General features: G+C 35.9%; 1 long non-coding RNA gene across 1 annotated transcript; it reads right to left on the reverse strand.

The window, feature by feature from the left end:
• Positions 1 to 14,228: 14,228 nt before the first annotated feature.
• LOC127713900 (uncharacterized) lies at positions 14,229 to 17,633 on the reverse strand. Its single transcript, XR_007987526.1, has 3 exons — positions 16,805 to 17,633; positions 15,477 to 16,472; positions 14,229 to 14,812 (listed from the first exon to the last, which is right to left on the reverse strand). It is a non-coding gene; the product is annotated as an uncharacterized LOC127713900 (long non-coding RNA).
• Between the last annotated feature and the right edge of the window lie 601 nt (positions 17,634 to 18,234).

An 18,234-nucleotide genomic window follows, 5' to 3' on the forward strand; every position in this document is an offset into this window, starting at 1 on the left:
CTAACTCTGTAGAGAAGACGACTTCTTGCTTGCACAATTTTGTGGTTTTCTTAATGAAGCAGTGAGGAAAAACTTACTTGATTTCTAAGAGTTCCTTGTAGAAGAACGAGAAGGACGTCATATTCTTTTAATAGATCTATGATAGAAACAGTTGTAGAAAATGCAGACTTCATTTTTAGTGAAGACGATCGTGTCTGTTGGACTTTAAGATTATTACCTGGCGGGAGATATTCTAGAACTAATTGCAGAGGTTGACAATTTGGTAATTGCAAGAGGTTAAGTTTTATAACAATAACAATTATCATTTAAATTTTGTATAGCACAGTTTGTAAAAGCTTTGCATTGTAAATAATTTATTTCATAATCTCTTCAATGTTCATCAATTGTCATCAAATATGTAGGCAAATGTTTTTGATCTACCAATATTTGTTTTAGCATTTTTTACAATTCCTCCAATTCAAAGTAGACAAGCTTTGACTTGTGCAGTGCAGTGTCTTTTTTGTTGTATGCTTATTTACAAATACAATGTGGTATGATCGCCAATTACACTACTCTTTTCCTGGTATCATCAGAGAACATATGACATAAAAGTAATAAGCAACTGTTAGGCCTTCCACAATGAGCAAAGACTTCATAGGCATACGTAAAACCATCCAAACAAGAAAACTAATTTACTTATTTATCATTACATTATGTCCATGATTTACAAAAACAAATATGGTAAACAACAACAAACCAAACTGAAGTGAATTTTCAGGCTCCTGACTTGGTACAAGTTACAGGTACATGTACATAAGGCATGTGTCGTGGTTTTAACAGGTTCATATATATACCTGATTTCGTTCTGTCTTTTTGTCATTTTGTATAGCTTGTTTCTAATGTGTCAGTCTTGTCTCTGGGTATGAATTTATGCAAACCATAGCCAATATTATGGCCTGCTGCACAGCCTCCAAAAAATAGTTAAACTAATACATAACAATTGAGTCAGCAATAAGAAACAAAACAAGATAAAAATATGAAGACAGCAACCACAGAATGACAAATTTGAATTAGATAACAAGGTATCAATATATCTTGTAAAGTTATTGTGAGCAATTCTAGTTATGTTCAAGGAGTTTCGGTTTTTCTTGGTTTTGATCATTGCTTTAAAACTTTTTCAAATAATTGCCACTTGACTTTAATTGAACACTCAATCAAGTTCCAAAGTAATAATACTGTCTTTTGCACAGACAGAACACTAAGTAAGGTAAATAATGCAAGTTGTTGACAATAAAAAGTATTTCTTTTTCAAACAATAATCAAACAATATACCAATTTACTTAATGTTTTATTACTTGTGCAGTTTTTAATAATAGTGAGAGGGAGAAATTAACTGATTTCCTCTAATTTAAAGTGAATTCTACCACACATCTCTTTAGTTATTTACAAAAGTTACTTCCCCTGTGGAACAGCTGTCTTTCTGAGGAATGGGTATTTTAAAAAGACGAGGGTAATTTTGACATTTCAATCCGTCAACAAGACTTTTTAATTGATACTTGGCCACAAGCACAAATAAAACACAGTTCTTAATTGTTAAGTACATTTTATACACACAGACACAAACAATCATTAATGTAAATAAAAAATAAACTTTTGCACGGTGTGTAATGAAGGCAAACACATTTAGTGTATTTTAAACATTATATGTCAACAAAACTTGCACAAAATATCACGTGATATATAAAAAAAAATAACAATTAAAAGTTGAAATTAGACGTGGTATACTAAAGACATGTAAAAAGATGCTCTAAAATATACCAGGCACCCTCTGCATACATTTCATCTCTAGTATAAATTTTGTATTTTATTTCCTTGTACGTCAAAAAATATAGCCACTGTGAACAGGTGAGCGATCCAGGCCAATGAGAGCCTCTTATTTCAGATACTGTAAAGATAGTAGAACTATATTTGGTGTATGGAATAATTGTAAAGTGTGTATGGTGTCTGTTTGGCAGGGCAGGTGTCAGTTGACTTTGACCTGCTTTCCATGGTTCATTGTTTTGGTCAAAGTTAAGAAAAACAAATTATGAGGTTGGTTTCTGAGATACTTTTAGCAATAGGTTAACTAAATTAGGTTAATGGAATGATTGTAGGGCTTACATGTCTGTCTGAAAGTGGTTATCTCACCTTGAACTCATGTCATATACATTGATCAACTTAAATGTTGATTTGAATGATTGATTGTTGGTTGCTTAACGTCCAGTGGCAAATATTTCATGCATATTCAGGACGAGAACAAATTAACAATAAATACAATAGGTAGGTTCTTTAATAGAGGCGTCTGGGATTGGGGTCGGAGAAATTTAGACTGCCACGGGGAAATGAGGGTATATTGGATAGGGACAGAAATTTAGCCTTGCAACAGGTCACCTACGGACCCCTCAAAGAGTTGTTGGAAGGGTTCTTAACGTGCAAAGAGCTTGGCACTCTCTTTACACGAGGCATCGGATTTAACGTCCCCATTCTGACCGGACGTGGCTGCAAATTTGTACACCCCGCACAGCCAAACGGACGTCCCACTTTAGCGAGGGTTTTACCGCCGGTCGGAGGAAGACCAATGGTGACCATACTTCTATAACCCAGTCACCCTTGGGGGAAATGTTGATTTAATGTTATGCTTGTGGTATACACTTTTTCATTTACTATTTAACATAAATTCAATTTTCATCACTAGAACATGCGAGACATTTCAGTATGTCAACTCTTGTGTCAAATATGTGCTGATCAATTTTCCCGTGATTGTTAAATAATAAAAACTTCGTACTTAATGAAATATAACCTCAAAAAGACAATAACCACGCTGTTAGCAGTTTTATTTCTTATTTATAAATAGACCATAAAGACTAAGACCGGAGAAATCTGCAATTTTTTAAAAGACCTGAGAGGAATGAAACAACAATTGGAAAAATAGCTGAAAACAAGGTATCTACAAACAGAGACTTTATATAACAGTTACTCACTGTTACCTCCTAACAAAGTCTATATATTGCACGAAAATAACGGTGCATCCATGGTCTTTATGTTAGGTAAATTTGAAACTTGTATGTTCTACATTTGATTGACACATACCACAGGAAAAAGAAATCGAGTTATGTAAGTTATGGAATTAAAAAATCTGTGATGAGAAAGTTGTGGTTAAAATACTGTGGAAGGATGTGATCTCAAAACACTAAATATCATAAACATGTCAAATTTACCTGTAAAAGTCAACAATTGTTACAAATTATCAGCAATCGCCCCATAGAAAATTAACGGAAATTTGAAACTCATAATTATGCAATAAAATTTCGACCATGTTGGCCATTTTGGTTGGCGGGCAGGGCATTGGACACATTTTTTTTTATCTATATACCCTAGTGATGAGTGTGGCTAAGTTTGGTTAAATTTGGATTATTAGTTTAAGAGAAGGTTTTTGTAAAAGTTCACGGACGACAAACAACGATAATACCTTCGAGGACGAAACGTCAGCAGTGACACCGACCAAGTGGTGTAAATAGTTAGCAAAGGTACCAGACTTATAATTTAATACGCCAGACGCGCGTTTCGTCAACATAAGACTCATCAGTGACGCTCAGATCAAAATAGTTATAAAGCCAAACAAGTACATTTTGTCACATTTCTAATCTCTAAAGTTAGTCTTTTCAGAAATATCAGTCAGTAGCTAACATCATGTTCTGTAGATCAATGGTTAACTGTTGTTTTATTAACAAATTTACTCTCAAACTAAAACTTTAAGACTGTCTATTTATTTATTTCATGAAATTTTCACAACTCTAAACCCTCTGAGTTCAAAATCCAAAGATTCACAAACATATCTAATTCACTATCAAAACCAGTAAATACACATTAAAATATTATATGTCATTTTATCTACTGCATTCACAAAATCCGCATATTACCGATAACGAAAAATTGACAAAAGCATTGCTATCACCATCACCAAAGAAGGAAAAGGTGACCAGAGCATCACCATCACCAGAGATTGAAAAGGTGGCTAGAACATCACCATCAACAGAGATTGAACAGATGCTCAGAGTATTTCTAAGAAATTATCATATAAGAAAAGTCATTAAGCTGATGACATAACTACAAACATGTCTATTGTAGCGGAATTCATTTGTGAATCAACTCCCTTTTATATGTCAAAGGTATCAGCCGGAAACAGATTGAGGAAAGAAAACTCAGAAAGCCAGGGAGATATACAACTGAGACAATAGGTGGGAATGACACATGTCAAGCTATTCAGGAGCTGATAGAAGATGATGCAAGGTTCAATCGTTAAACGTTCAAACAGTGACTGATTGATTGTTGGTTGCTTAACGTCCAGTAAAAATACTTCATGCATGTTCAGGACGAGAACAAGTAAACAATAAATACAATAGGTAGGTCTAGTAGTAGAGGTCGTCCGGGATGGTGGTCGGGGAAATTTTAACTGCCACTGGAAAATGAGAGTATAGTGGATAGGGACAGAAATTTTGCCTAGCAACAGGCTACCTATGCTACATACGGACCCCTCAAAAGAGTTGTTGCAAGGGTTCTTAACGTACAACCAGCGTGGCACTCTCTTTTCACGAGGCATCGGATTTAACGTCCTCATTCTGACCGGACATGGCTTCACATATTTTTGTCGTTCAATGTTTATACAAACAATTTAAAATTTTCACATGGGCAGTGTGAGCATACAGGGTTAAAAATCAAAAATTATGTAAGAATTAATTTCAGAAATTGATCGAGGTTTAAAATAGTCCAAAGTTCTATAGAATTTATAAGAATCCACAAATGGTTCATTCCACTACGCGATTACATAATTTTGACGTTTGTGGTTCAACGTATTTTCTAATTTATAATAAAAAATATAACATAATGACATATTATAGAACAATGACATACTGACAGGATCTTTTAAAAGTACAGAGTCACGTTATAAGAACCAAAGAAACACAAAAAGTCGCATATACAAAACACACCAGGAAAAATGAAAGAAAATACAAACATATTGACGGGATGCATAAGTACCGAGCCACGTTAAATGGATATCACAGAAAACATTCCAACAGTAAAAGTTATATTAATAATAAGACAAATGAAAGAACAATATAACATGTTGTTAAGATGATAACCAACGTCAGTACGCAGAATATATACATCAAGACCATCATGTATTATTTGTGAAGTTGATACGGAATATTTATCAACAAGGTCTTGGTACCTTCCGATGAACTTTTTTTTAGAAAAAGGACGAGACGTTCTTTGACATACCCCTGGTTCATCAACTTACTGCTCAGACACTGATGACGTTTTACAAAGTCTAATAGGAGCTGCAAGCTCTTGAATATCGAATAAGTTGGGAAATGTATATCCCATATGTAGGTGAAGTTGGTATATTGCTACTAAGGTGGGGGAAATTTATAATTTCAAAATTAAAATCGTCTCGTTTATCATAGATTCTGGTACTGAGATGAATATGCAAGTCAAATTTGAGATATAAGTCTAAAAATGAGGCGGAGGAAGCCGTGTCTGTTATTTCTTTAATTTCTAGTTCTGGGGGATATTATAATGGAACCCAATCAGAAAAGTTCTGATTGTTGATGGAAAGAACATCATCAATAAATCTGAAAGTGAAATTAAATAATCTGGCTTCTTTGATCCTCTTGTTTTTGACAAGTGTCTGAAGGAACTCCATTTCATATGAAAATAAGAAGAGGTCGGCAAGGAGAGGCGCACAGTTTGTTCCCATAGGAATGCCGACAATTTGTTGAAAAAGTCTACCTCAAAACTCAACACCCCCCCCCCCCTCAAGGGTGACTGGGGAAACGAAATATGGTCACTTAGTCTTCTCCCGACCGGCAGTAAAACGCTTGGTCAGAATGGGGACGTTAAATCCGATGCCTCGTGTAAAGAGAATGCCACGCTCTTTGCAAGTTAAGAACCCTTGCAACAACTCTTTGAGGGGTCCGTAGGTGGTCTGTTGCAAGGCAAAATTTCTGTCCCTTTCCAATATACCCTCATTTTCCAGTGGTAGTCCAAATATCATCCCGGATGGCCTCTATTATGACAAGACCTACCTATTGTATTCATTGTGAACTTTTTCTCGTCCTGAACATGCATGAAATATTTGCCACTGGACGTTAAGCAACCAACAATCAATCAAAACTCCACAAATATGTTGTCGATAAGAAACTCCAGCATACTGATCACTTGTTCTTCTGTGTAGCATGTTTTACCTTTTTGTTTTTCACTATTAACAAAATATGCCTTATGATATCCAAAAGTAATACATTTATAAATACACAATTATAAATACAAACAATAATTTCTGAATTTACAGCATTACTAAATAATCGCATTATGTCAAATGTCAAAATAACAAAATTATATATTTATATATCAATACTTCTCTTATAATTGCAGACAAAAAGTAATCAACAAGATTACAAAGATTTTCATGTCCAAAGCAGTAGACGTATCAGATGAAGTGAGGAAGACCATTTAGAACCTATGAATAAGTCGTATAACACCAAATGTGCTGCTCTATCACAAAACAAAACACATAAAGGACAAACTACTGGAATAATAGCAAAGGTATTAGATCAAACAAAAACAAAAATGCTGAATTCGAAGACCTAGAAAAGTTTCATAACATCTTATTTCTGTTGATAATTCAAGTGCTGCGTTGTCAGTTATGATTCAGGATTTTCAATAAAGCAGGGACAATACAAATCATCTATCAATTCCTGCAAATAAAAGGGCAAGACGAATCAAGACTTCATTCAAGTCTAACAAATGTCCATATAAAAGAAATAGTGGGTGAACCAATCTGAAACTAAATCATTTCTCTAACAAAAGACAATAAGAAACGGTACTATTTGGACATAAATGTTTCAAACAAATTGAAAGAAACTGGTCAGAACCATATTTTTTTTATCGTGAAATGCAAACAAATTAAAAATGAAAATCACCTTTTTATTGTAACACAATGTGGCCTTGTTTTGACATTTATACCTAATATGACTGTGTGTTTTGTTCAGACATTGTTGTCAATATAATGGCATGTTTAGCAACTGTCATACAAGTTAGAGGTTTATATGAAAACCAGGTTAAATCGAATGTAGGACAAAATGTCAGACAAAAAGTCACAATTCAGTTTTGCGATTATTTTATTTGAACAAGAAATCACTTATTTGAAAATATATTTTTTGTATTTTTCTTGAAGTTTTATATATGAAGCAACTTTATAATTAAAATTTATACAATAAATATCAATAAGATCAAATATTTGTTATGAAAACAAAATGTCAAAGTGGCTTGATACTTAAATGGCTTCATTTTGCTAATAAATATATCATTTCGCAGGGGCGGGTCCAGGTAAGGGCGTAATGGGCGTACACCCCCTTTTCAGAAAAAAAACTCTAGCGTTATCTGCTTATATTGTATTGAATATTGCAAGTTATCATATTCATTAATTAAACACATACTCCGATTTCTTTTTATACTGATTCCCCCATCCGATGGGTGACTTGGACACCTTTTTTAAACAACCAAAGCGGTTAGTAAATCTATACATGAAATGGTTGTTTTGTGTGACACTTCCCCAACGGCCATTCTACATCTACCCGGGGGATACTCGCTATATATATGATACCGGGTATGTTCCGACAAACGGGGTTGCATTTTCAGCTAAATTGTTTGAAATGGGTATTATAAATACAATGTTACACTATTGTTTCAGATAAGGGTGAATGTTTGGTACCATTCAAACGTTTAAACCCGCTGCAACTGTTTGCACCTGTCCTTAGTCAGGAATCTGATGTTCAGTAGTTGTCGTTTGTTGATGTGGTTCATAAGTGTTTCTCGTTTCTTATATAGATTAGACCGTTGGTTTTTCCGTTTGAATGGTTTTACACTAGTAATTTTATAGTCCTTTATAGCTTACTGTTCGGTGTGAGCCAAGGCTTCGTGTTGAAGACCGTACTTTGACCTATAATGGTTTACTTTTATAAATTGTGACTTTGATGGAGAGTTGTCTCATTGACACTCATACCAATACTCATAAATGAGGGTATATTGGATAGGGACAGAAATTTAGCTTTGCAACAGGTCACCTACGGACCCCTCAAAGAGTTGTTGCAAGGGTTCTTAACGTGCAAAGAGCGTGGCACTCTCTTTACATGAGGCATCGGATTTAACGTCCCCATTCTGATCGGACGTGGTTGCGTACTTGTACATCCCGCACAGCCAAACGGACGCCCCACTTTGGCAAGGGTTCTACTGCCGGTCGGAAGAAGACCTGTAGTGACCATATTTCTATTCCTCAGTCACCCTTGGGGAGCGTACAATATTGAAATATTTCAATTAAATTACACCCGGCCCAATGGACCTATAAGTCACTTCAAATAGATACTATAGTATTAATTCAGGTAGTCATCAGGAATTTTATATACATGTTAATTATTTAAATACAAGTGTTGTCTGCGTTTTGTTAATGACTGTTCTAAGTATCAAGCTGTTTTTCGATGATATTCTGACAATAATAAATTTAACTTTTCACTGTTATTCAAATTCAATACGGATTCACAAAAATAGACAATAAGGTTTGATGTTTAATTTTTCTTACTTAAATAATTGGTACGAATACAAGTATGTCAAAATAGGGAGTTTCAATAGTGTCATTAAAATATATACTTCTTAAAGAAAATTTATTAATATATATTTATCATGTTTATGCATGTATTATAGTGTAATAGGAAGTCATGTAACATTTATATGCACACATACTGAATGCATGATCATGGAATGTATTTAATTCATGCAGCAAACTTAATATATATTTATTTTTTTCTTTTGTAGAGATGACAAAACAGCAAAGGAAATTTTAAGTTTAGGAAAGAAAACAAACCTTCCTACACAAAGTCCTCATTACTTGTTATTGTCAAGAGAAATGAGGGACAATGGTGTGAAAGTATTTAGTAGGTTGCAGTTCCGTAGAACTGTATTCTACTCAAAAGGTTACCAGGATGCAAAGACAAGAAATGATAGTGCTTGCTGCTTCAGTCACAACAATGTTATCAAGAAAGGAATTATTTTACTATTTTTGGAGTATGAGAACCAAATTAATGTGATAATTCAAGAATGCTTCTCAGTCCCATTCAATCTTGGGGAAGATATCAGAAAACAAAAAAACAACTACTGTACATTGAAAGCTTATTTGGATAAAACTATTAGCAGATACATTGAAAAAATAGAAGGATTTGGTGAAAACATTGTTATTTCAGCAAAAAAACTCTTAAAAAAGTGTGTTCTGCTGGAGATTTACAACAGTGAATCATTTATTAGTATTCCTCAAAATACATCAGAACATAACTAATTACAAAATAAATGTGCTCTTTAATTTTAAAGGAAAAATTAACTTTTTCTTCAATACTAATTATTTATTTTCTGAATACTCTATATTTTGTAAATACATGTACATGATGTAACATGATATATGAATATATAAATGTTGACACATAATAATTAGACAATTCCAATTTTTGCAGTCCTTAAATTACAAATTTAACATATTCTAAAATATTGAGGGTTTTCAAACAATTTATAAATTGCCTTGAATAACTCCACTAAATAACTGCTGGAATGTATATATGTATATATTTAAGGTCCATCATCATTTAATTATCAGCTAAATTTTGTATAATGAAAATTCTAGAATTCCAACATCCCGCTGGAATTATATATCTATAAAATACACATGTCCAAATTCCAGTGGGATAATTTAGAATGACAATACAAAATTCCACTGGAAATATAGAAATAATCCAGTGGAAATGCCACTGAGATCCCATCGGGATAAACTTCCCATTGGGATTCCACTGACACTCCAAAACATTCCAGTGGGATTCCACTGGATTTTTTTCCCAATGGGATTCCAGTGAATCCCAAGTACATTTTCAGTAGGGTAAGTGCTAATATGGTCAGTTTTGGTTGATGTGGACAAATAATTTTGTTAAACGAGTCAGTTTGAGGTATGTAAACTCATGAAATTTGTTTATGATTTACTATTTTGAATAAAAAGAGGACATGCTGGCATTCTTAATTGATGCGAAAAATTTTTTTTAGTCATTCTGTTCCAAAATTGCTATCATTTGTATTATACAATCCATCCTTACATGAAAAAATAACTCATTTACTATGCGGCTATCTAGATTTACATAATAAAGTGCTAATATGGTAAGTTTTGGTTGATGCGGACAAAAAAAATTGTTACAAGAGTCAGTCTGAGGTATTAAAATAACTGAAATTTGTTTAAGATTAAATATTTTGAATAAAAATAGGACATGGTGGCACTCTAAATTGATGCGAACAAAATTTTTTAGTCATTATGTTCCAATATTGCTATCATTTGTATTATACAATCCATCCTTACATGAAAAAATAACTCATTCACTATGTGGCTATATGGATTTACATAATAAAGTGCTAATATGGTCAGTTTTGGTTGATGCGGACATATCATTTTGTTATACGAGTCAGTTTGAGGTATAAAAAATACTGAAATTTGATTACAATTCAGCTACAGTAGAGCTATCAATGTTGAACTTAAGAAGTCAATCGGAAATTCAAAATAGCCACCAACTAGGTCATCAAAGTTTACATAGAACCCCTATGGAATATGAAATAATATTTTGCATTTACTATGGATAAATAAGCAATAAGAGAAGGGTGAGTAGAATTCAAACTTAAAGCTTCAACGGGAAATAAATACATGGAAAACATCGCTAAGGTTGTTATTAGTAGCCTTTCTTTAACAAACTTCCAAAATTTGAAGCATATTGTTATCTGTGAGGAAAAGTACAGCTTCACTCCAGATGATTTCAAGGCAGCCACGAGACAAAAGCGACGGAAGCCTATGCCATTCTCAATTTCCTATTTAAAAAAAGATGAAATAATGTGATCTAAAAAATTATCAAAGTCAGCAGTATTGAACACTGAACTTGGTAAAAGGATGATTAATAACTATCTTGCACGTAACATCAGCAAGCTACAAACAAAACGCAATCTGAAACTATATGTGCATCGTGAATTGGTTAGGAGTACGAGTGACTGTATGTCAACTGTTGAAGGCTTATGTCCGCATATAAGGTACACTACATCAGTGAGAACAACTTTTACAAAATTTAAGTTCAAAGTTGGGGTATGGTTTTAAGTCTGAGGCAGATCATTTTTTTCACTATTTACCACTATAAGGTATGGGGAAAAGGTTGAAAATCAAAATTGATTGTAATTATACTGCCCTCTTACTGTTGGGCGTCCTTAATTGTAAATAGTGTATTGTGTTGTATACAGTTCTTTGAGGCACAATAAAAGTACAATAAATTTGTCGTTGGTAGTATTTGTTGTTTAGATTGGCATGTAGGGACTTTATGTTTTGATTTTTCCTAGGTGCCTGTTCAACTCTTCATACATTCATCGACAATATTTTTTGCCATTGCACTCAGCCGTAGTTTCAGCGACCTCTTATTGTAAATAAACCACTTGCATATAAATCTTTAAGTATAGACCGAAATTGATACGGGTGTACACGTTACCGGTGATGACGCGAGTTTTATCTTGACTGGCTGTACAGTCCTTGCACGGTCGTCAAATGTTCCATTGCACGTTTGACGAAGTCATACAGGTAAATAATTTTGTCGTTTCTAGTACAGCCACTGTGTTAAATGTATAATGACGGACAGAAAGTCACAGAATAAAACGTCTATGGACGAGATGTTTATAAAACCAGGTTCAATCCACGATTTTCTACATAAGAAAATATTTGTACCAAGTTAGGAATATAACAGTTGTTATCCACAGTTCAGGAAAAAGTTACAATATGGGTTTATATATAATAAGAAATCTGTCAAGTGGTTATAAATATATTTTAGAATCGCAAATATATTTTGCAGAAAAAGTTCACATATTTTTTGTATGAAATAGAAAGAGAAATATCCGTTGTCTTGAGAGTTGTCTGTGATAGATCTATTGTGTGCCGCATCGTGTTTTCCCGGTGCTATGTAATTGGTGCAATACCATCCCAACCCTTCTTCTTCTGCATGGTTTGATAACGAAGTCTTCTGCACTTTTATCTGTTATACAGGACGGTTCAAACTGCTGCCATTTCATCTCCGGATGACCTCCCACTGTGTGTTGATAGACAACTTAACAGACAAGGCGATGTTTATACAAAAAGCATATTTGCAAAAAGTTTTTGTAACAGTTGAAGGGCCTTTGCTCGTATTCATGGATAAAGCTAGAGTTGTTTCGAAAATACTTGCATCAGACGTTACACTTTAGGTCACATCGTATTGTTGTTTTTAAACGTGACTACATGCTTATCAAGATAAATGGTTTACATTTGACTTTGATGCTGGACAAAATAAATGCGTGACTTTGTGTTTTTGTGATCCCTTTCTATTCTAAACGACTTTTTACACACTTCACGAGATCAACAAAGAAGTCAATAAGTATAGATGGTTTTCCATCGATGATTTTACCCACAATTGATAGCGCCCGTCGCCATCTTGTAGGGCAATCAGAGCGAATCAAGGTGTAACACATAATCGGATTAAATATTTACATTTTGCCGTTAGCTATGGTTAATACTTGTGTTGTTTACGGTTGCACAAATCGATCAAAGCCTGGAGATACTGATTTAAAGTTTTTTGACATTCCTAAACTAATTAAATTCAGACAGAAGAGCTTTCAATAGAACGCAGAAGAGTGTGGCTAGCTCGCATCAACAGAGCAAACTTTGACCCAGATCCAACAAAACGTCACTTCAAAGTGTGTTATGATCATTTCATTACAGGTAAATAATATTTAATATTATACCTTTCCATTAATTTTTGTTGTAATTATGATTTAACAGCTGATAAAATAGTGTGTAACATGAAGTTGCATGTATTGATTTTTTTGTTGTTGGAAATAGTACACAACAGTGCACAATGTCATGTGATCAAACCAGGTGAAAGTTGAAACAGGTGAATACATACAATGACCTGATGACAGTGCATACATTTATCAGCACCTGAACTTGTCAAAACTCTTAATCAGGTTAATTATCAAATCCATTTAAGCAACTTGGTGATACTAAATCTACACATTTGATTCTCAATGATGGAATGCATTAACTGCTTTTCAGACTGCAAATATATGCAACATTGAATTGACGGTCATACAAGAGTACTTATTTTTATGTGGACATAAGGTGGATAGCAATTTGGTAAATATTCACATCCATCTTTTCGAATATTATGTTGTAAGCATGTGTTCAAATTGATTTCCTTAATAACCGGTACATTAATATTAATATGAGAAGGTGAGACATGCTAGCAAATACATGTAGATCATCAATTTATATTAAATGTATACTATGTACACATGCATGACATTAGGATGTAAACATGTTTTATATGTTATCGTATTATTGCAGGCTTGAAGGCAGATCTGTTCGATAAGACAAATCCAGACTGGGCTCCCTCAATTAGTCTTGGACATTCATCAGAATCATCATCCGAATCGTCAAAGAAACGGTATGTAAGACAGCAAGCCAGAAATGAAAAGCAGATAAATCCCAGACAGCAAAAGCCCTACCTCTGCAAGAATCCACACAATTTGATGAACCAAATATTGAAGGAGATAGTAGTGTTGAAGTATCAATTTCTAGCAAAAGAAAATGTACCTTCAGCTATATGGCAACGATCGAAAACTAGAGGCTCTCTAGAGCCTGTGTCGCTCACCTGACTCTACTTTGGTTTTAGAAATCATGTAAAGATAGATAAAAATCATAACAGATACCAAAATAATGATTGAGGCCAAATTTTGATTAATATTGGTCCCTTTATTTAATAAAATATCCTGGTGGCCATCTTGAACAGTAAATCGGCAACAAAGTAGAGACACTTGGTCACCTCTTCATAAGGAACATTCATGCCATGTTTGGTTTCATTCCATTCAGTGGTTCTCTAAAAGAAGACATTTGTATGTATTTCCCATAGGGTCCTATGTTAAAAAAAGCCCCCCGCAGGCGGCCGTCTTGGATGATGGATCGGCTACAAAGTAACAACACTTGGTCAGCATCTCATAAGAAAGATTCATGCCATGTTTGGTTTCATTCCATTCAGTGGTTCTCTAAAAGAAGACATTTGTATGTATTTCCCATAGGTCCTTTGTTAAACTAAGTCCCCTGCTGGCGGCCATCTTGGATGATGGACCGACTGCAAAGTAACAACACTTGGTCAGCACCTCATAAGGAACATTCATGCCATGTTTGGTTTCATTCCATTCAGTGGTTCTCTAAAAGAAGACATTTGTATGTATTTCCCATAGGGTCCTATGTTAAACTAAGTCCCCCGCTGGCGGCCATCTTGGATGATGGATCGGCTACAAAGTAACAACACTTGGTCAGAACCTCATAAGGAACATTCATGCCATGTTTGGTTTCATTCCATTCAGTGGTTCTCTAAAAGAAGACATTTGTATGTATTTCCCATAGGGTCCTATGTTAAACTAAGTCCCCCGCTGGCGGCCATCTTGGATGATGGACCGCCTGTAAAGTAACAACACTTGGTCAGCATCTCATAAGGAACATTCATGCCATGTTTGGTTCCATTCCATTCAGTGGTTCTCTAAAAGAAGACATTTTTATGTATTTCCCATGGTCCTATGTTAAACTAAGTCCCCTGCTGGCGGCCATCTTGGATGATGGATCGGCTACAAAGTAACAACACTTGGTCAGCACCTCATAAAGAACATTCATGCCATGTTTGGTTTCATTCCATTCAGTGGTTCTCTAAAAGAAGTCATTTGTATGCATTTCCCATAGGGTCCTATGTTAAACTAAGTCCCCGGCTGGCGGCCATCTTGGATGATGGATCGGCTACAAAATACCAACACTTGGTCAGCACCTCATAAGGAAGATTCATGCCATGTTTGGTTTCATTCCATTCAGTGGTTCTCTAAAAGAAGACATTTATATGTATTTCCCATAGGGTCCTATGTTAAACTAAGTCCCCCGCTGGCGGCCATCTTGGATGATGGACCGACTGCAAAGTAACAACACTTGGTCAGCATCTCATAAGGAACATTCATGCCATGTTTGGTTCCATTCCATTCAGTGGTTCTCTAAAAGAAGACATTTTTATGTATTTCCCATAGGGTCCTATGTTAAACTAAGTCCCCCGCTGGCGGCCATCTTGGATGATGGATCGGCTACAAAGTAACAACACTTGGTCAGCACCTCATAAGGAACATTCATGCCATGTTTGGTTTCATTCCATTCAGTGGTTCTCTAAAAGAAGTCATTTGTATGCATTTCCCATAGGGTCCTATGTTAAACTAAGCCCCCCGCTGGCGGCCATCTTGGATGATGGATCGCCTACAATGTAACAACACTTGGTGAGCACCTCATAAGGAACATTCATGCCATGTTTGGTTTCATTCCATTCAGTGGTTCTCTAAAAGAAGACATTTGTATGTATTTCCCATAGGGTCCTATGTTAAACTAAGTCCCCCGCTGGCGGCCATTTTGGATGATGGACCGACTGCAAAGTAACAACACTTGGTCAGCATCTCATAAGAAACATTCATGCCATGTTTGGTTCCATTCCATTCAGTGGTTCTCTAAAAGAAGACATTTGTATGTATTTCCCATAGGGTCCTATGTTAAACTAAGTCCCCCGCTGGCGGCCATCTTGGATGATGGATCGGCTACAAAGTAACAACACTTGGTCAGCACCTCATAAGGAACATTCATGCCATGTTTGGTTTCATTCCATTCAGTGGTTCTCTAAAAGAAGTCATTTGTATGCATTTCCCATAGGGTCCTATGTTAAACTAAGTCCCCCGCTGGCGGCCATCTTGGATGATGGATTGGCTACAAAGTAACAACACTTGGTGAGCACCTCATAAGGAACATTCATGCCATGTTTGGTTTCATTCCATTCAGTGGTTCTCTAAAAGAAGACATTTGTATGTATTTCCCATAGGGTCCTATGTTAAATTAAGTCCCCCGCTGGCGGCCATTTTGGATGATGGACCGACTGCAAAGTAACAACACTTGGTCAGCATCTCATAAGGAACATTCATGCCATGTTTGGTTCCATTCCATTCAGTGGTTCTCTAAAAGAAGACATTTTTATGTATTTCCCATAGGGTCCTATGTTAAATTAAGTCCCCCGCTGGCGGCCATCTTGGATGATGGATCGGCTACAAAGTAACAACACTTGGTCAGCACCTCATAAGGAACATTCATGCCATGTTTGGTTTCATTCCATTCAGTGGTTCTCTAAAAGAAGTCATTTGTATGCATTTCCCATAGGGTCCTATGTTAAACTAAGTCCCCCGCTGGCGGCCATCTTGAATGATGGATCGGCTACAAAGTAACAACACTTGGTCAGCACCTCATAAGGAACATTCATGCCATGTTTGGTTTCATTCCATTCAGTGGTTCTCTAAAAGAAGACATTTGTATGTATTTCCCATAGGGTCCTATGTTAAATTAAGTCCCCCGCTGGCGGCCATTTTGGATGATGGACCGACTGCAAAGTAACAACACTTGGTCAGCATCTCATAAGGAACATTCATGCCATGTTTGGTTCCATTCCATTCAGTGGTTCTCTAAAAGAAGACATTTTTATGTATTTCCCATAGGGTCCTATGTTAAACTAAGTCCCCCGCTGGCGGCCATCTTGGATGATGGATCGGCTACAAAGTAACAACACTTGGTCAGCACCTCATAAGGAACATTCATGCCATGTTTGGTTTCATTCCATTCAGTGGTTCTCTAAAAGAAGTCATTTGTATGCATTTCCCATAGGGTCCTATGTTAAACTAAGTCCCCCGCTGGCGGCCATCTTGGATGATGGACCGACTGCAAAGTAACAACACTTGGTCAGCATCTCATAAGAAACATTCATGCCATGTTTGGTTCCATTCCATTCAGTGGTTCTCTAAAAGAAGACATTTGTATGTATTTCCCATAGGGTCCTATGTTAAACTAAGTCCCCCGCTGGCGGCCATCTTGGATGATGGATCGGCTACAAAGTAACAACACTTGGTCAGCATCTCATAAGGAACATTCATGCCATGTTTGGTTCCATTCCATTCAGTGGTTCTCTAAAAGAAGACATTTTTATGTATTTCCCATAGGGTCCTATGTTAAACTAAGTCCCCCGCTGGCGGCCATCTTGGATGATGGATCGGCTACAAAGTAACAACACTTGGTCAGCACCTCATAAGGAACATTCATGCCATGTTTGGTTTCATTCCATTCAGTGGTTCTCTAAAAGAAGTCATTTGTATGCATTTCCCATAGGGTCCTATGTTAAACTAAGTCCCCCGCTGGCGGCCATCTTGGATGATGGATCGGCTACAAAGTAACAACACTTGGTCAGCATCTCATAAGGAACATTCATGCCATGTTTGGTTTCATTCCATTCAGTGGTTCTCTAGAAGAAGTTCAAAATGTAAAAAGTTAACGCCGACGACGGACGACGACGGACGACGGACGCCAAGTGATGAGAAAAGCTCACTTGGCCCTTCGGGCCAGGTGAGCTAAAAATGTGAAAACCGAAGAGGAACTTGAAATTGAGAGACTGAAGCAGGAAAACCTGTCATTGAAAGAGAAACTGAATGCCGGTACAGGTGATATAACTCCTGAAACATTTACTAATGATGAAAAGGCTAAACATTACACTGGACAACGATACATTGTACGTATGTCCTTATTCACTTTTCTTGAGCCACATATAAGCCAGACATCAAAAAGTTCTCTCTCAAGATTTCAGAAGCTGGTGTTAGTATTAATGAAACTGAGACTTAACCTTGGAATTCAGGACTTAGGGTATAGGTTTAAAGTAACCCCTAGTTGTGTATCAAAAGTGTTTTTGGACATGATACATGTGATGTACATACGCATGAAATGCTTAATTTTGTGGCCAGAAAGAGAAGAGTTGCAGACGTCGATTCCTATGGAGTTCCGTAAATACTTTGGGGTAAAAGTTTCAATAATTATTGACTGCTTTGAGGTATTTATCGACAGACCATCTAACCTTTTAGCACGAGCTGAAACCTGGAGTAATTATAAACATCACAATACCGTGAAATATCTGATAGGGATAACTCCACAAGGAGCAGTATCTTATCTTTCCAATGGATACGGCG

Source organism: Mytilus californianus, unplaced genomic scaffold (genome assembly GCF_021869535.1).
Source record: "Mytilus californianus isolate M0D057914Y unplaced genomic scaffold, xbMytCali1.0.p SCAF_86, whole genome shotgun sequence".
NCBI classification, from domain to species: domain Eukaryota; kingdom Metazoa; phylum Mollusca; class Bivalvia; order Mytilida; family Mytilidae; genus Mytilus; species Mytilus californianus.